Source organism: Pteropus medius, unplaced genomic scaffold (genome assembly GCF_902729225.1).
Source record: "Pteropus medius unplaced genomic scaffold, Ma_sr-lr_union100, whole genome shotgun sequence".
NCBI lineage: Eukaryota > Metazoa > Chordata > Mammalia > Chiroptera > Pteropodidae > Pteropus > Pteropus medius.
This window is the reverse complement of record NW_024352785.1, coordinates 15690330-15706545: the sequence shown is the minus strand read 5'-3', so window position 1 is coordinate 15706545 and position 16216 is coordinate 15690330.

Below are 16216 nucleotides of genomic sequence, written 5' to 3'. Positions count from 1 at the left end.
CATTTACTCATAGGTGCATTAAGCATTTGGAAACACAAGGGTACCGGGAGGAGCGTTAGAAACATAATCGATGTGACACATGTGGTCCTGGCCTGTGGAGGGCAGGATTTCATGCCAGCACTGTAGCCACTCCTGTCACGGGTGGCACAAACCCCTAACAACAGTACCTTCATGTAATAAATCGGGTGAATTATACGAAGGCTCAGTTTTCCTACCAGGGCAGTCCTGGTCATCAACCAACCTTTCCCCTGGGCCCCCATAAAAGGACACACTGCTTGTAAGTGGAACTAGTCATCATATAAGGAAGATACAGTTGGCCCCAAAGATTAAGGACGTGGCTTTTTTATGCAGGTTTCCTCTGCTCCTTTTTAATTAGTTCTGCTTTTTGAGTCTGTAACAACTATGGGATTAGCAACAGCAGTCATTCAATTCAGATCCTTTTAGGACTGTAGTTGGAAGAGAATGAGTTGAACTCTGAAGAGAAAAATCAGCATTTAGCACACGATTCAGCCTTCATTTGCTCATTGCATGTCTTTATGGGAGAATTTGAGTTTCAATCGACAGAAAGAATGCTTTCTGCAAAGGGTTGCAATTCTGTGGGCCTCATGGAGGAGTGTGAGGCAAAATGCTGTGGGAATCTCCACTCTTGCCCAGAGTCGAAAGTGAAATGAAGGAGCCTATTTTTACATGCCAGATTGCCTTACTCTAATACAAGAAGAAATGCAATCTGATATGAAAACTGGTAATGGACTAACAAATGACTCAAGTAAAAAGTCATTTTTATGTAAAGGCCTGGACAAGATGTATAACCTTCCCGGGAAGCTGCTAACTGTGCACCCCTAAGGTTTGTGACTATAAGAGTTTTCTGTATGTGACACCTAACCCTTATCTACCCTCCTCCCGCCGTCTCCACTTTAGTGCTCACTTGTGTGTAATCTGAGTATTTTGTATAAGGAAAACTTACTGGAGTTGAAACTGGAGGAAAATACGCCTTAATAGAATTTATGATTTAACAATCCAATAAGTCAGACTAGAATTTATTGGAATAACATCTCCTAAGAATCTTCCATATCCCAACCTCCACAATCAGTGACCTAGATCTTTAAAAGGGAAGGAAAAGGATGCCTTAGAATTTTTTTCAAGCTGAAGAAAGCTGAATCTATTTAAAGACTGCAGGGTTATTTATAGAAGTAAGGAATAGTGAAAGAAAAAGGAAGGAAGGAAGGAAGGAAGGAAGGAAGGAAGGAAGGAATGAAGGAATGGTATGAAGGAAGGAAGGAAGAAGGAATTTGTTGTATGAGGAGGAGGGAGGGTGAGAGGAGGGAGGAGGAGAGAGAGAGAAAGAAAGAAAGAGGAGAGAGAGAGAGAGAGAGGAGAGAAGAGAGAAAGAAAGAAAGAAAGAAAGAAAGAAAGAAAGAAAAGAAAAGAAAGAAAGAAAGAAAGAAAGAAAGAAAGAAAGAAAAGAAAAAAAGAAAGAGAAAGAAAGAGGGAGGGAGGGAGGAAGGGAGGAAGGAAGGAAGAAAAAGAAAAGGAGAAAAAGAAGGTCTTGGTTTTTAATTTCCTTGCGACAGGAATGACTTTCTTCTGTTTTCATTCCCTCTGGTCTCCACCCTACTCCCATTAAGTTCTTGGGTTTGTGTATCTTTAGATGCAGACACTCAAATGCTTTCTTCACTCAGGAAGTTATTCTCCTCACGCCTTGTGAGGTCTTGGAACAAAAATTAGTTGAGAAAGAAACAACTGCTGCTTCTCTGCCCAGAAAAAAAAAAAATACACACACACACATTGCATCATGTAGCTCAAAAAAGGTTTGTTTGTGGGGGGAGCCGAGGTGGAGATAGCATCAGGGATGGGGCGGGGAGGGCAGCAACAGGAGAGGAGAATCGCATTTCCTACATGTGTAATTTTTCTCCTCAGGGGAATACATGAGCCAACAGTCACTGTCTGCAAATGCGGTTTGTAGGGGAACAAAATTAACACAAATAGTATTTGATGTCCTAAGTCAGAATGTGCGGTACTCGTGCCTGTGAGGATTTTGAGTCTCTCTTTTTTTTGGTCTAATTTTTTCATGTTACCCTCACTCTCATTCCCACTAACCTCCACCCTGAAATACTAAGACTTTTCTCAATAACAAACAAAAATATTTTACAAAAAATAGGTTTTACACTCAGAAAGTTCATTGCTTGCTCCCTTGAAGGCGGGCAAACGTTGTTTGGAAAGGCTCCGTTTATTAGTCTATAAATCATAGTCGCCACGTCTGGCCCGGCCGCTGGGGTGCCTGGGGTCAAGGGACCCTTTCAGGGCTTAGAGCTCTGAAGCTTCTCTCTTTGCTGGGCTCTTAATCAACCCTCCAAAGGCAGAAAGAACATCAAACGACTAAGACGTCGGAGAAGGATTGGTGGCTTAAATGACTCAGCCTCTGCTTGAGAGAAAGAATTTCTTAGAGATTCTGCCCTGTGGTAAGTGATTTTTTTCTGATTATTTGAAGGCAGATGAGGGACTGACAAGGGAGAAAGGAGAAATTGTTCCAAATAATACAAATGATTTAAAACCAAGAGCAAAGACATAAACATCAACCCCCCTGAGTTCTCTCTTCTTTAAAATAATCATAACTGTTTTCTGACGCCCCTGAGAAGACTCAGGGGCCATGGCCCAGCATGCTGTGGGATGCCTAACCTGCCCAGATCACATCCTGGCTATGTGCCTCAATTTTTCTCATCTGTACAACGGTGATAATGACAGTCCCTATCTTACAGGGCTGATATGAGAATTCAATGAGAACAGACAAGAAATGTGTTTGGAATAGTAAGGTATGTACTAAGTGCTCGGTACAAGTGTGCTATTATCATAACACATGTCAAGTCCGTACCATGATATCTAGGACTTCAATGAAAGCTGATTTTCCTACCCACAATTCTGAATTATCCAAAACAAAACAGTGTGAAATAATTACAAGAACACGACTTTTGATGCCAACTACATCTGAGTTCAAATCTTAGCTTCTCTACTCACTAGCTATGTGACCTTGGACAAATTACTTTCTATGTGACTTGGTTTTCTTATCTCTAAACTAGACAACAAAGCCTATCTTGCAGGGTAGCTATGAGGACAAAATCAGAGACTCCACAGGAATCTCATTTGATGGTGATGGATGGCTTAGAAGCTGTCAGAAACCAAAGATACATACACAGTGTTCATTGGTCTTATAAAATATGCATGTATTGAACTCCCACTATAGGCAGGTGCTTCGGTGTTAAGTTCTGAAGATACAAAGGTGAATATCACACAGTCCTGCCTCAAGGAACTTCAAGTTCAGAGAAGAAGACACGTAAGGAAACATTATTTTAATTCTCTGTGGCTCTTGGTATTGTAAAGCATATTCAGAAGACCAGAGAAGACTCAGAAACATACTGTTCCCTTGCCTGATATAGCTTTCTCCAACTCTTCACCCAAGTAACTCCTATTGTCCTTCAGGTTTCAGACTGGATTTCAGTTGGTCAAGGAAACTTCTCTGAACTTCAAGCTCTTACACACTATGAAGGCACCCCACGTTTCCTTCCCACTTTCTAACGCTCATTGCATATATAATGGCTTGTTCATTACACTCCCAAGTATTCACCAATGTACGAATGAATAAAGAAAATGTAATGAATACATACAATGGAATATTATCAGCCTTAAAGAAGAAAGAAATTCTGACAGGTGCTACAACATGAATGAAACTTGAAGACATTCTACTAAGTGAAATAAGCCAGACTCAAAAGTATTCATACTGCATGATTCCACTCATTTGAGTATTTAGAGCAGATGAAATCATAGAGACAGAAAGTAGAACGGTCATTACCGGGGGTTGAGGGGAGAAGGGAATGGGGAGCTGTTGTTTTAAGGGTACAGAGTTTCAGTTTGAGCAGATAAAAAAAGTTCTAGAGATGGAAGGTGGTGATGGTGGTGCAACAATGTGAATGCACTTAACGCTCCTTAACTGCACACTTAAAATTGATTAAAGTAGTAAATATTATGTTATATATATTTTACCACAAGTTAAAAAAATTAAATTAAATTAAAGATTTACTCTGAACTAAAAGCATTTTTGTAATGAAAAGAATCCGAGGATCCCACTCAGGTTTGAAGTCTGAAGTTATCCCAGGTTTAAGCCAGGTTTTTTGAAAGGCTGAAGGGCAGTGTCAGTCCAAGTAGATGGGTGAGGAGAGAAGGCAGGATGCAGCTTAATGGTGTTTGGAGTGAGGCTGGAGACACTGGTCTGCATGAGCTTCACTCCCCGCTCCTTTAGATACTCCTGTCTTTTTCAAGGAAATGGTCTCCATCTGGTCAGAGTCATCAGCACTTTTTGAAAGATTACTTTGAAGAACACCTTAGCCTCTTCTTATCGCTTTTGTTTTTAATGAAGGAGTCTCTGCGATTGGCCAGAAGCCCGCAAAGCGAGCAAGACTCAAATCCACATCCAAAGCTCATGCCTGTGGAGTTTGAGCACTTTCAATACTTAGCCCAATGGAAAAGAGCTGTAAGGAAATGCTGCTGAGTGAAAGTTGCAGAACTCTGGGTACCAGAAATATGAGCTGGGATGAACTCTAATTCCTTAAGGCTTCTCCTGCCAAAAGGAGAGGGAGGGCCGGAGTCCAGGATCCCAGCCTGCCTCTTGGTTGCTTGGCTCATGCTCACAAAGACACAGATTATGGAAGAGTAATGCACCCCACCAAGCTAGTGCCCAGGGTGCAAGTGAAAACCACTCAGTCCAGCAAAGCCATTCTAAATGGCAAAAAAACTACAAAGTGGGAGGAAGACCAGGGTGCTGGAGGGATGCTCTTAACTGTGGGAAATGGTCTTTTAAAAGAAAGTGAACCAAACCCGTTCATGAATCTTCACACTTCAACTGGCGAGACTCAAGGAACCTCTACACCGAATCAAGTTTATTTGCCTCATTCAAGGGACTTGTGGCCTTTTATTTGGCCCAGAGCAATGGGAGATACCTAATATATTTATCCCATGAACAATGTCAACTTTTAGAAAGCAAACTAGTTCTAAACCTGAAAGCGGAATTCATCCAGCTGTGGATTTTGGCTTATTTCCATACTGGCTCATCTAAGAATAAATTCTCTTAAAGAAGTCACTTTCTAGCTTGTTTTATGTGGGTGGGGCCCTCATATTTGGCACTCAATGGATTAGGTCTTTTCCTGCTCCTAAAAGGAGTGCCCAGCCAAGAGGCACTTTCATACTCAGAGCCAGGGAAACTTCACATAGGCAGCACCCACGGTCTGTGAGGGGGACACAAAACAGAACATAGAGCGAAAAAGGAAGGTTTCGCCAGAGTCATGTACAAAAGTCACTTGGAGAAACAGCAGGGCCAAGAAACAGAGATTCATTTCCCAAGCCTAAGGTAAGGTGATGTTTAGACACTGCTGAGTCAATCTGAGGCAATCTAGAGAGAGGGAGCTGTTTAAATTCCCTGTAGTTGCAGGACCGGTGAGATCTCTAAGCCCTGAGAGATATGAGCATTGCTGTCCGTGACTTCGAAGAAACTTCACTGGGCTCTCATCACACTTTCAAAGTTTTAGCTGATTTCCACGTTCTCTTTGTTCTGGCTCTGGGCTATTGCTATTATGAAAGGCCCAGAATAAATCTCTGTGAATGGCTCAAAGGTTAAAACATTAAACCTTTAGAAAAAAATAAAGAACCTGGAATTGAATGATCTAGATATACACATCACAGAGGAATGTTTCTGCAGCTCTTCAGCAGTACTGGAATTCTATTAAGTGGTCTGTGGCCATTTGAAAACATGGCTCTGAAATTCTTTGACATGTCTTCCATTGAGAAGTGTGTAGGGGAGTGTCAATGTCTCCTCCCTTGAATCTGGGCAGGTTTGTAACAACTTCAACCTATAAAATATGGTGGAAGTGATGCTAAGTAACTTCCAAGGCTGCTCACGCTGGGGAAAGCCAGCCACCACGTAACACGTTAAACTCCCCTAAGACTGCCATGCTAGAGAGGCCATGTCCAGGCATTCTGGTCAACAGCCCTACCTTAGCTCCCAGCTGACAGCCGGCATCAACTGTCTGCCACACCAGAGAGCCACCTTGGACGTGCAGCCCAGATGATCCTGCCCCATCCTAGTGCTGCAAATCCTTGATGATACCAAACAAGAACTGCCTAGCTGAGCCATTCCCGAATTCCTTACCCACAAAAGTGTGAGCCAAATAAAAAGGTCATTTTAAGCCACTAAGTGTTGGGGGAATTTGTTATGGAGAAACAGTAGCCTGAATGTGATCCCTTGGTAGTTTGGTGATTTCAGTAAAAAAGACGAAGAGACAACTTTGTTTATATACATGTCACAAATTTGCAATGTAAGGTCGATTACGGTTTTCACAAAAACCCAATTGTGTTCTCAATAACCATTATACTCTTAAAGGTTACACAAGCATTATTAAAATTACATGTCAGTTTGTCATAGCTAACCTTCAGTTAACAGGGTACAGTTCTTTATATTTGCATGTTAATATTTACGAGAGTTGAATTTATATTTTTCATCTTCCTTACATGTACATTTTTATTTGTTAGATGGCAAATATTTACAAAGCACTTCTTATGTGCCAGATGTTGTTTCAAGTGAATACATTTAATCTTCAAATTGATCCCAGGAGGTAGATATTATTATTACTATACCCATTGTATACATGAGAAAACTGAGTCACAGAGAGATTAAGTATGTAACTCATGATCACATAATTCTTAAGTGTCGGATTTGAAATTTGACACCAGGTAATTTGGCTTGAGTCCATGAATTTCAACCCTCTGCTGCCTCTCAATAATGCATCATTTTATGCCCAGTTCACACATACACACACACACACACACACACACACACACACACACACAGTCAATAATACTCCCAAAGCCGAGGTTCTACAAAAAAAAAATAATAAAAATATACAATTTGGGATGATGTAAGTGTAAATAATCACCAGAACTCAAGTGCAAATATAAAATATATATCTATATGGGCTGGGATGAGTGAAACTGAGTATATGATATCTGTTAATTAGATTTTATAAGATCATCTATCCATTTACCCCTAGTACATTACTTAGTCATGTAGGATTAAGAAGCAACTCAAGCCTTCCCCTTATTTTTAAATACAGCACAACAACCTTCCCGAAAAACAAACAGTTTTTCCAGAACAACTGCAAAATAATACTTCCCAATAAGAAATTTACAACTCTGCTGCTGAGGCACAGGAGAGACCAAAAGTACAGACACATCATTTAAAGTGGCACTCTCTACAGCAAAACAAGTCACACTATTGCCAATAAGCTTGTAAAGCCAGCTATATATTTGTTGATTGATATCCTGTTTGGCAAGAAAGTAGAACAAGCTATTGTAGAAGCTCCCTTTTCAAATGGCATTGGTGGGTGTCACATAATAACAATACACAAAGTGTAGAGGAGCAATTACTACCATGTGCAGTCATGAAGAACACGGACTCCAGAGCCAGAATGCCTAAATCACATCCTAATTCTGCCATTTGCTGGCACTGTGACCTTGGGCAAGGTACTGACCCTTTCTGGGCCTCGGTTTCCTCCTGGATAAAACTGAGATAGTAATAGAACCACTTCAGGGCTGCTAACAGGATTAACTAAGTCAATAATGTAAAGCACTTCAGGCGGTGTCTGGCACAGGGTACCTACTTTATAAATGTTTGTCAAATAAGTAAATGAAATGTATGCCAACAGATATTTCACCCTGCAGTTGGATAAAGCTGATGTAAATGTATTACATATATGTATATACATGAGAGAGAAACGTGTGATGACTTTTACTCTAACACTGAAAGCTAATACTACAGAAGAACAGATTTTTTGGTTAAGTTAATAATTATTCGATGAGCTATGACATAAATAGAGAAAGTGAGTGAATTTGAGTGTTGATGGGGTGCTAAACTACGTGTATACCAAGAATAAAAGAGTAAAGTAATAGTCAATTATTAAATAAGTGTCAATCTATACTCAGCTTTATTCACCAAGAACAGCGAGTGGCCAAAAATATGCCTCCAAATCTTAATTAAATGTCGAAGGAAATAATGAAAATCGTAAATATAAGCAACTCATAGTCACTGAATGTATTTTTGATGTGCTATATGAAAGATCGGTGAATACAAGCTCTCCAACTCTCCACACTGAGCGATGCTGACTATTGTATTGAGTATTCATTGACACGGTTATTCCGTGTAGCAAAGAATCACAAAATTTTTGTGGCATGCAATAATACATGTATTGCTCGTGTAGCTGGAATCATCTGGGAATTAACTTGGCAGCACTGTTGAATTTGGCTGGGCTCACACACAGGTGTAGGGGTTGGCTGGCTATCAGCTAAAGCTACCGGGGCAACTTGGCTGAGCTCCAAGTGTCTCTCATCCTCCAGGAGGCTACCCAAGGTGTGTTCTCGCGGCAATAAAAGAGGTACAAGAGGGCAAGCAGAAACACACAAAACCTCCTGAGGGTTAGGCTCAGAACTGGCACACAGTCACTTGCCACACTCTATTGACCAACAAGTTAAAAGCCAAACCATACATGAGGTGTGGAGAAATAGACTCCACTCCACGTCTTGAGTGGCCAAAATGACAAGCTCACATGGCAAAGGGAATGAAAACAAAGAGAGGCAAAGTAAAAGACCATTTCGATCATTCAAAACGTTTCCCCCGAATATTTATTCTCTGAGGGATGCATTTTTTAAACGTACCTAAAATTGGTGGGCTGTATTTTTACAAACTGCTCAAAATGTGCTCTGCAGCTTGAAAACACTCTGATTCTACAATAAGTCCTACGATATCACGAATTTTAAGTTAAAACCATAATTTCTAAATAAGAAAAAACTGGAATGAATATTTCTAACTGCCAACAGTTTTTCTGATACTTGATCATTTTTGTCATTTGTTGGAGAAAAAAAATTAATGATGTAATATTGGGCACATTTTAAAACCATAAACAAACACTACAAACATAAAAAGGAAAAAGCATTTTTACAGCCATAGACAACTAGAGTGGGTTAGGAAACCATCTGCCTTTAACTCACAAGTTGAAATTTCAAATTTTCCAACTTTGAAACAGTGTATGTTCTTAAAGTTTCTTTTGACACTGCCAAAAGAAATTTTCAGTGAAAAAATCATAATTACTGGGTTTGCGTCTAGCCTGCATGTCGACGACTCTCTGACAAAGCCATCAAACACCTGCCACCATTGCCAATAACTTATAATTGGCAATTAAGTGATTCTAAATTAAAAGAAATAAAGAAAAGAAATTGATGAGATGTGGAAACAGACGTATGGCTCAAGCTATTCGTCATAGAGCCAGATGATGAGATTACCTTTCAGGAAAATAATTTGGAGAAAGAGTACAGATGCTATCATTCTTATAGTTTACATTAAAAAAAGTTATGATAAATTTTAAAATGTTCTATTCATTATTTAAAACTATGATAACTTTTTAAAAATATACCTAAAATTGGCGGGCTACGCGTATGCTCTTTGCCATTATATTGTCTGCAGACAATAAAAGTTTGAAAAACAAGTAATAGTTAGCAAATGTCTGAAAAGGAGCTTGCCAACCCTGAGAGTCAGCAGGATACAGATTCTGTATAGATCCAGGCATTTAACTGATTCAAGAACAGGTATCATTCCACATTACAAAAGCAACATGGCAAGCCTTGTTGACAAATGAGAGTAAGAGCAACTGAAATGATCTTGATGGAGAGAATTTCCCCAAAGTAAACTTCTTTGCCCATTCACTGTTGGCAAGCTGTTGGGTCATGAGCTACATGGTGTGTTAGTTTCTGACAGTTGCCATAACGAATTACAACAAACTTAGTGGCTTAAGAGAATAGAAATCTATTATCTCACAGATCTGGAGGATCCAGGGGTTTGAAATCAAGATGTTAGCAGGGCCATACTCCTTCCAATGGCTCTAGTGGAGTATCTTTCTTTGCCTCTTTTAGTTTCTGGTGGTCTGGGCATTCCTTGGCTTGTGGCTGCAGCACTCAATCTCTGCCTCTGTCTTCACATGGCCGTCTCCTGTATGTCTTCTCCTTTTCTGTCTCGTATAAGGACACATCACTGGATTTAGGAGTTAACTAAATAATCCACGATCCTTAATTATATCTGCAAAGACTCTTTTCCAAAATAAGGTCACATTCATGGGTTTTGGGTGGACCTAGCTTTTTTGGGGAGCGTAGTGGGGCTACCATTCAACACACTACAAATGGGAAAGAGGATGGTAAAACCTCAGAAAAGAACGCAAATAGAAACTTGAAATTCTTTTATTAAGGATGTTAAAGATAAAATAGATCGTTCTCTCTTATAAAATGTGTGTGCTTATGCATGTGCGTGTGCGTGTGTGTGTATGTACTGGCTACCTGGAGGCAGAGAAAATTGAAGGAAAGGCCTTATAAGAGCATTCCCCACTTTATTATATGATGAGTTGTGACTAAAAGTTCCATTTTAACTGCTCTAATAGATACTAAATAATTGATTTTGGTTGTGACTGGGATTCTAAATAATTAGGATTCGCTTACATCTGTATGCATGTTGTGCATAACTTCTATATACACAGATTTGGTTTTAATTTGGGGATGGGAAAAGGGAATAACCTGGAATAACAAGTGAGGAAACTCTATGCTTGGCTGTGTTAATCTTTTAAATGATAACAAAATGACCTCTCTGACTTGTTGATCTGGCCTGGCTTTCTTTCCGGGTCTCTATGGGCCTCATGCCGAGTTATAAACAGGAAGAGATGCTCCTGGTCTCAGAAGCAGGCACCCAAGGTCCTTGTCACTCTTGATAGAAGAGTGAACCAACCAGCTCTGCTTGTTCTTCTTCATTACTTAGAATCTTCATGGAGAAAATGAAGAAATACATATGTCTTTATTATCTACTAGGAGTCTTTTGCTTTCATTTCCACCCAGTCTTTTGAAGATCTAACTGATGACTGAAAGGTACCATTCCAAATGCAAGATCTTAGAGTCAGGGGTTCTTGGGATCTAGGCCCTCTTCCCTAAAAATCAATGGGAAGTTTGGTATGTTTGTGAATTTTTCTGTAGAGCAGTCACATTCTCAAAGGAGTCCATCGTCCCTAAAAGGTAAGAATATCCACAGGTTGGCTCGATGCTATGAACCATCAGTTTGTTGTTGACCATTGTCAAGTTCTTTAGTTTCCACATGCAAAACTATTACCCTTACAGGAGATGACAGCAATGATAAAAATTCAATAAAAGAAAAAACTTTGATTCAAATATGACACAAATGTCCCAGGAAAGGGCAAATGAGCCCATATCAGTAATCCTTTGTGGTAGCTTGTATTTAGTAGGGAATTCAAATGCTTGTCTCTGTCCATTTTGTCTCTTCTCAAAAAGCAATTCCTTGGACTTGCCTGAACTCCTCTTCCAGGGAGAACCAGCTAAAACTTCAATTCTGTCATCACTGGTTCCTGGATAGCCTCCTCCTACCATCTCTATATTTTACTTGGTTACATGTCTTTCTCTCTCTCCCAAATTTTATTACCCATCATGCTCCATCCATTTTTGTACTTAAGCATTTTAGCACATAGACTTTTAAAAATATTTGTTAAGTAGATATATGAATGAATGGATAAATGACAAACACAAGTTGTCTGAGGACTAGAAGTTGTATTAGAGCTGCTTAGAACTGTCTCAACTAGGGGGCTGAAAACCAGAACCACCTGCCTATCAGGCCCTGCCCTCCCCCGCCCCCAGGAGGCAGTAAACTGAGCCTACAGTCCTACCGGAGAAATAAGCAACACAGGCAAATGGTGCCATGTGCATTCCCAGAGCATCCTTTCCTTAAAGGTTCTCCAGAATGAGACGCAGGTGTCCCGTGGCTGCAGAGTTCTACTATTTCAAAAGGAGATCCTCACTTCTGATGTAACCTTTTTCTCAAGAAACATTTGCATGTCATTTCTGGGCAATGAAGTACCCATGTGGTGCAGGATAAAATTCGACTCCTCATTTTCAGGTTAGGGGAGTCAGCATCCTTGCCAGATAGCAGCCCATCGCATATGATTGCTTTCATATTTATTATACTGGAATTATCCTGATGCTTATGGAAAGGATGAGCAACCTAAAAACGGAGAATAAACCCTCAAATAGAAAAAAGTCCATCTTCCAGTTGCTTAGGCCAAAAAACATTGGAGTCATCCTTAACTCCTCTATCTAACATCCCATAGCCGATCCATCAGCAAATCCTGTCAATCTTCAAAATACACCCAGATTTAACCACTTCCTGCCACCATTACCACTATCCGCCTTGCAGAAGATGCCATCATCTCTCACCTGTATTGAGAAAGCATCCTAGCTCCCATCTTCAGCCCATAGTCCCCAACAAAGCGGCCAGAATGATCTTTTTCAATCAGATCACATCCCACCTCTGCTCAAAGTCAGTTTTCCCCACCTCACTCAGAGGAAACAGCCAAGTTCTCACAATGGCCTTCAAGGTTCTCATGATCCCCTCACTTGACCTCTCTGACCTTATCTCCTGTAATCTCCCCCTCTCTCAAGCCACTCCAGCCTCCTCCCTGCTGTTCCTTGAAGCTCATGTACTTTTTCTCAGAGTCAAGTGGAATTTTATTTTCTAACAGAACAAGAGATAAATCAAACAGCTGACTTCGGCTTTCTGATTGAAAGCCCCTTGTCCTTGGACATTCAGAAGAGTCACAGACCCAGGCTACCCTTAGAGCTAGAACTTTTTGCTCTTTTCCAAATCTTGTGGAGGCTAGAGATCAAGATCAAGTCCACCCTACCACAGATAATGTTTCCTTGATAATGAACCTGACTCAGCTGAGCAAATGGCATGCAAACACAGGAGTGAGAAAAAAAACAATCTCAAACATACTTCAATAAATCACAGGGCTGAATTTTAACAATCATTCTGCTAGTCAGTGCTATAAACATTCTATTTTCTAACTTATACTTTCCCAAGAAGAGTTCGTTGACTGCCTACTATCTAAGCTGCATGCTAGAATCGAACAGTTGGAAAAACAATCAATATGGAAAAACAGATACAACAGATCAAGTAAGCAAAGGAATGTTTTATTAATCAAATATATTTACATTTCTTGGTCATTATCTCTAAATGTGTGCCTGTTTTTCATTTAAACAATGTAATCCTGGTAGATTCTATCATGAGTACAGCTGCATGCATGATCTCATTGGTCCTTTGTAGTTTTTTTTTTTAAGATTGAGTTTAATAAACCTAAAAAACATAAGCAAATTGTTTACCATTCTAATTGCAGGATAGTCATTCTTGTCATATCAGTGGCCCTTATAGCTAATGCTCCTCACCACCCACAGTGAGCTTCTCCTCATTCTCTTGACTGACTTATTTAAACTTTCCAAACTTCCGAAAAACAGAACTGAAACTGAGCACTAACCCTAATCATTCCATTTGGCAGGAAGTTGGAGAGAGATATATTTCTATTCCAATGGAGAACGTTTACAGTAAATTTAAAACTGGCATATTAAGGAAATTCACACAATGCCTTGATAGCATCTAAATATCACACTTTTATTATCATACTACAAAGCTTGATGCCTTTCCTTTAATATAACAAAATGAATTAACTTGGGGACATCGGGTTTCCAAAATAATTTTGCTTATCTGAACCCAAGTTTGCCTTAGGGTCTGAGTCACCACGTTGGCCTTTGCATTTGGAGCAGGGTGAAGCTTCTTTCATAGAGTACTTATAACTTCTCGGAAAAAGAATCTTGCCTCTATTTTTGCTATTTCATTCTTTACATGTTGGGAGGAACACGAGTATGTGTACTAGACTGTTCGGAGAAAGTAGGTCTACAAGTGTTGTTTTCTAGCATTAGATAATGCTCGAAAGGGGACCAACAGGGACTGTGAGTTGGTGGACATTTGGTCTAAAATGGCTGCTCTCCCGGACATGTGGTGATCACCTGCTGTGACAGGATTTTTTTTTTTTTAACTCGAAAGAGTTCTGCTGTAGAAACTTATCTCCAACTTGTTGAAGTTTATATTTAAAGATTGTTTTCAGTCGGGAGTGATGTACCAAGCTTTGTGGGGGAAAGGCAGCAGCAGGGCTGCTTTGCAAGGCAGGAAACAGGAAATACCAACTGGAGCCTACCATGTTTGACTGACAGGGAAACTATGTTCATCATTTTGATAAACAAATGCGCCTGCTAGAATCTGAATTTGGAAAAAAAGTAGCATACATTGTAGCTTCATTGTAGCTACCATGGTAAAGAATTGCCTTGTAATAAAGTTAGGTCCTAAAGAAGTTTCGTAAACTTACTTTGAACCCATCTTACAAATAGTCTCATCTAGATTACGCCTAAGACCCTGAACTCGTTCCTTGAGTACCTCAGGCATGTAACTACATTATTTGTGCCTTTTAACAAACCCAAACGATGACTCCGGTCTTGCCTCGCAGCTTTAAACCAACAAGCTAACCACATACGCTCATATTCTTAATGGACACAACTGCATAATTGCTCCATTGATATTTGAAAAGTAACTCACTTAGCATTTAGTCAGAACAAATCAAAACTAGATTTCACTTAGCCCTGTTCAGGATGTGTTTTCACTTGTCAGTAGTATTCATTCCTGGTTCATCTGCTCAACATCACTTGCCTTTCTGCCTGTTGCCATTTGTCTTTATGCATATCATACACTTGAGAGGATTATTTTTCTTTTAATGTGGAATTTTAGTTACATATATAGAAAAACAAAAACATTACCTGTCAGAAATGGGGTATTTGAAATTCTGCTGTTCAGCAGCACAGATTCAGAGATATCAAAATCAACAACTACAATGACGTATATTTGAACAGTATTTAGCATTGTTTCCACAAACACATTTTATAAATAAATTATACTTGTGTTTATTTTAAAAAGCTCTTGTTCTAAAAAAGAAGCTTTAAACACGGAAATATTTTCCTTTTTAAAAAATTATAGTAATGTGGTTTTGGAGAGGGAAAAAAGTAAAGAAGCGACTAAGATAAGATTAAATATATATGAGAAAGAAATAATGATAGTATCTTTGTTAAGAAGTACCTGAGGATTAAATTAAATAATCCATTTTAGAACAGTGCCTGACAGTCATTGAACAATATAAGTTGCTATCATTTATTGTCATCCCCATCTACATCTGAGAGACTAAGCTCAGACTTTATTTTTCCACTAAAATTTACTCAACAGATTCTTTTTACAATTCTAAATACAATGGTAGCATCTTGATATATAGGAAAGACAATTCAATAATTTTGTCTTTGTTTTCTGACTTTTTATCATTTTTCATATTGATCTGATGAAATATCTGACATTCATGACTTAAAAGGAGAAATTAAATAAATATTTTAAAAGTTGAACACAACCATGGGTTACAGGCTAAACATCTGTGATGAGCCTTCCACAGATAAAGCAATATTCTTTCCTGTTTGGCTCTCTTTCCCCAGTTGTACCTGACAGCCGATCACTGGGTTTGTAGAATTTAATCTTGAGGCGGCCTGAAATATGTAGCTATTCCTGGGACTCCATTTGTTGTTTTGTGGTAGTTCAAATAAGTGCTAGTGATGAGAAAACCTCAAACTCTTGGGTGGATATGTACCCAAACACCTAGTCACTTCGTAAAATGTCTCCAAACCTCTTCGTCTTGAAAGGATCCTTAGAAATGAATGACATTCCTGGAACCTACTGTTATCACTCAAAGAAGCATATTTCTTAGTATCTTTCAGGAGTGGGTGTCAGGAATTGGTAAAGGCTAAGTGAAATAAAATTAAATTCACATCAAGGAAGGAAAATAAAAACTAACTTTTTAAAAAATGTGCTTATTTAGTGATTTGCTGTTCTTGGCCTGGTGTCTGCAGGCATATGCAACCTTAATATGAGAACGATAGATTTGCTTCTAAACACAAGGCTGCTGGGGTCTGTTCAGAATTACTTACTGACCCCATGCTGTTCTGGAAATGCCCTACTTTGTGAGATATGCTATGTTCCTCATTTTAAACAACTCAACAGGTACACGCATTTCATTTTTTAAATTCATCCAAAACAAATACAGTAATGTTACTTCTATTACGAAAAGCAATTCAATATTAGTTTTTTACATAAACAACACTTAAAACCAATAACCAGCAATGAGTTTTGCAATGATGTGCCAGAGACCTGGGGCTTTGG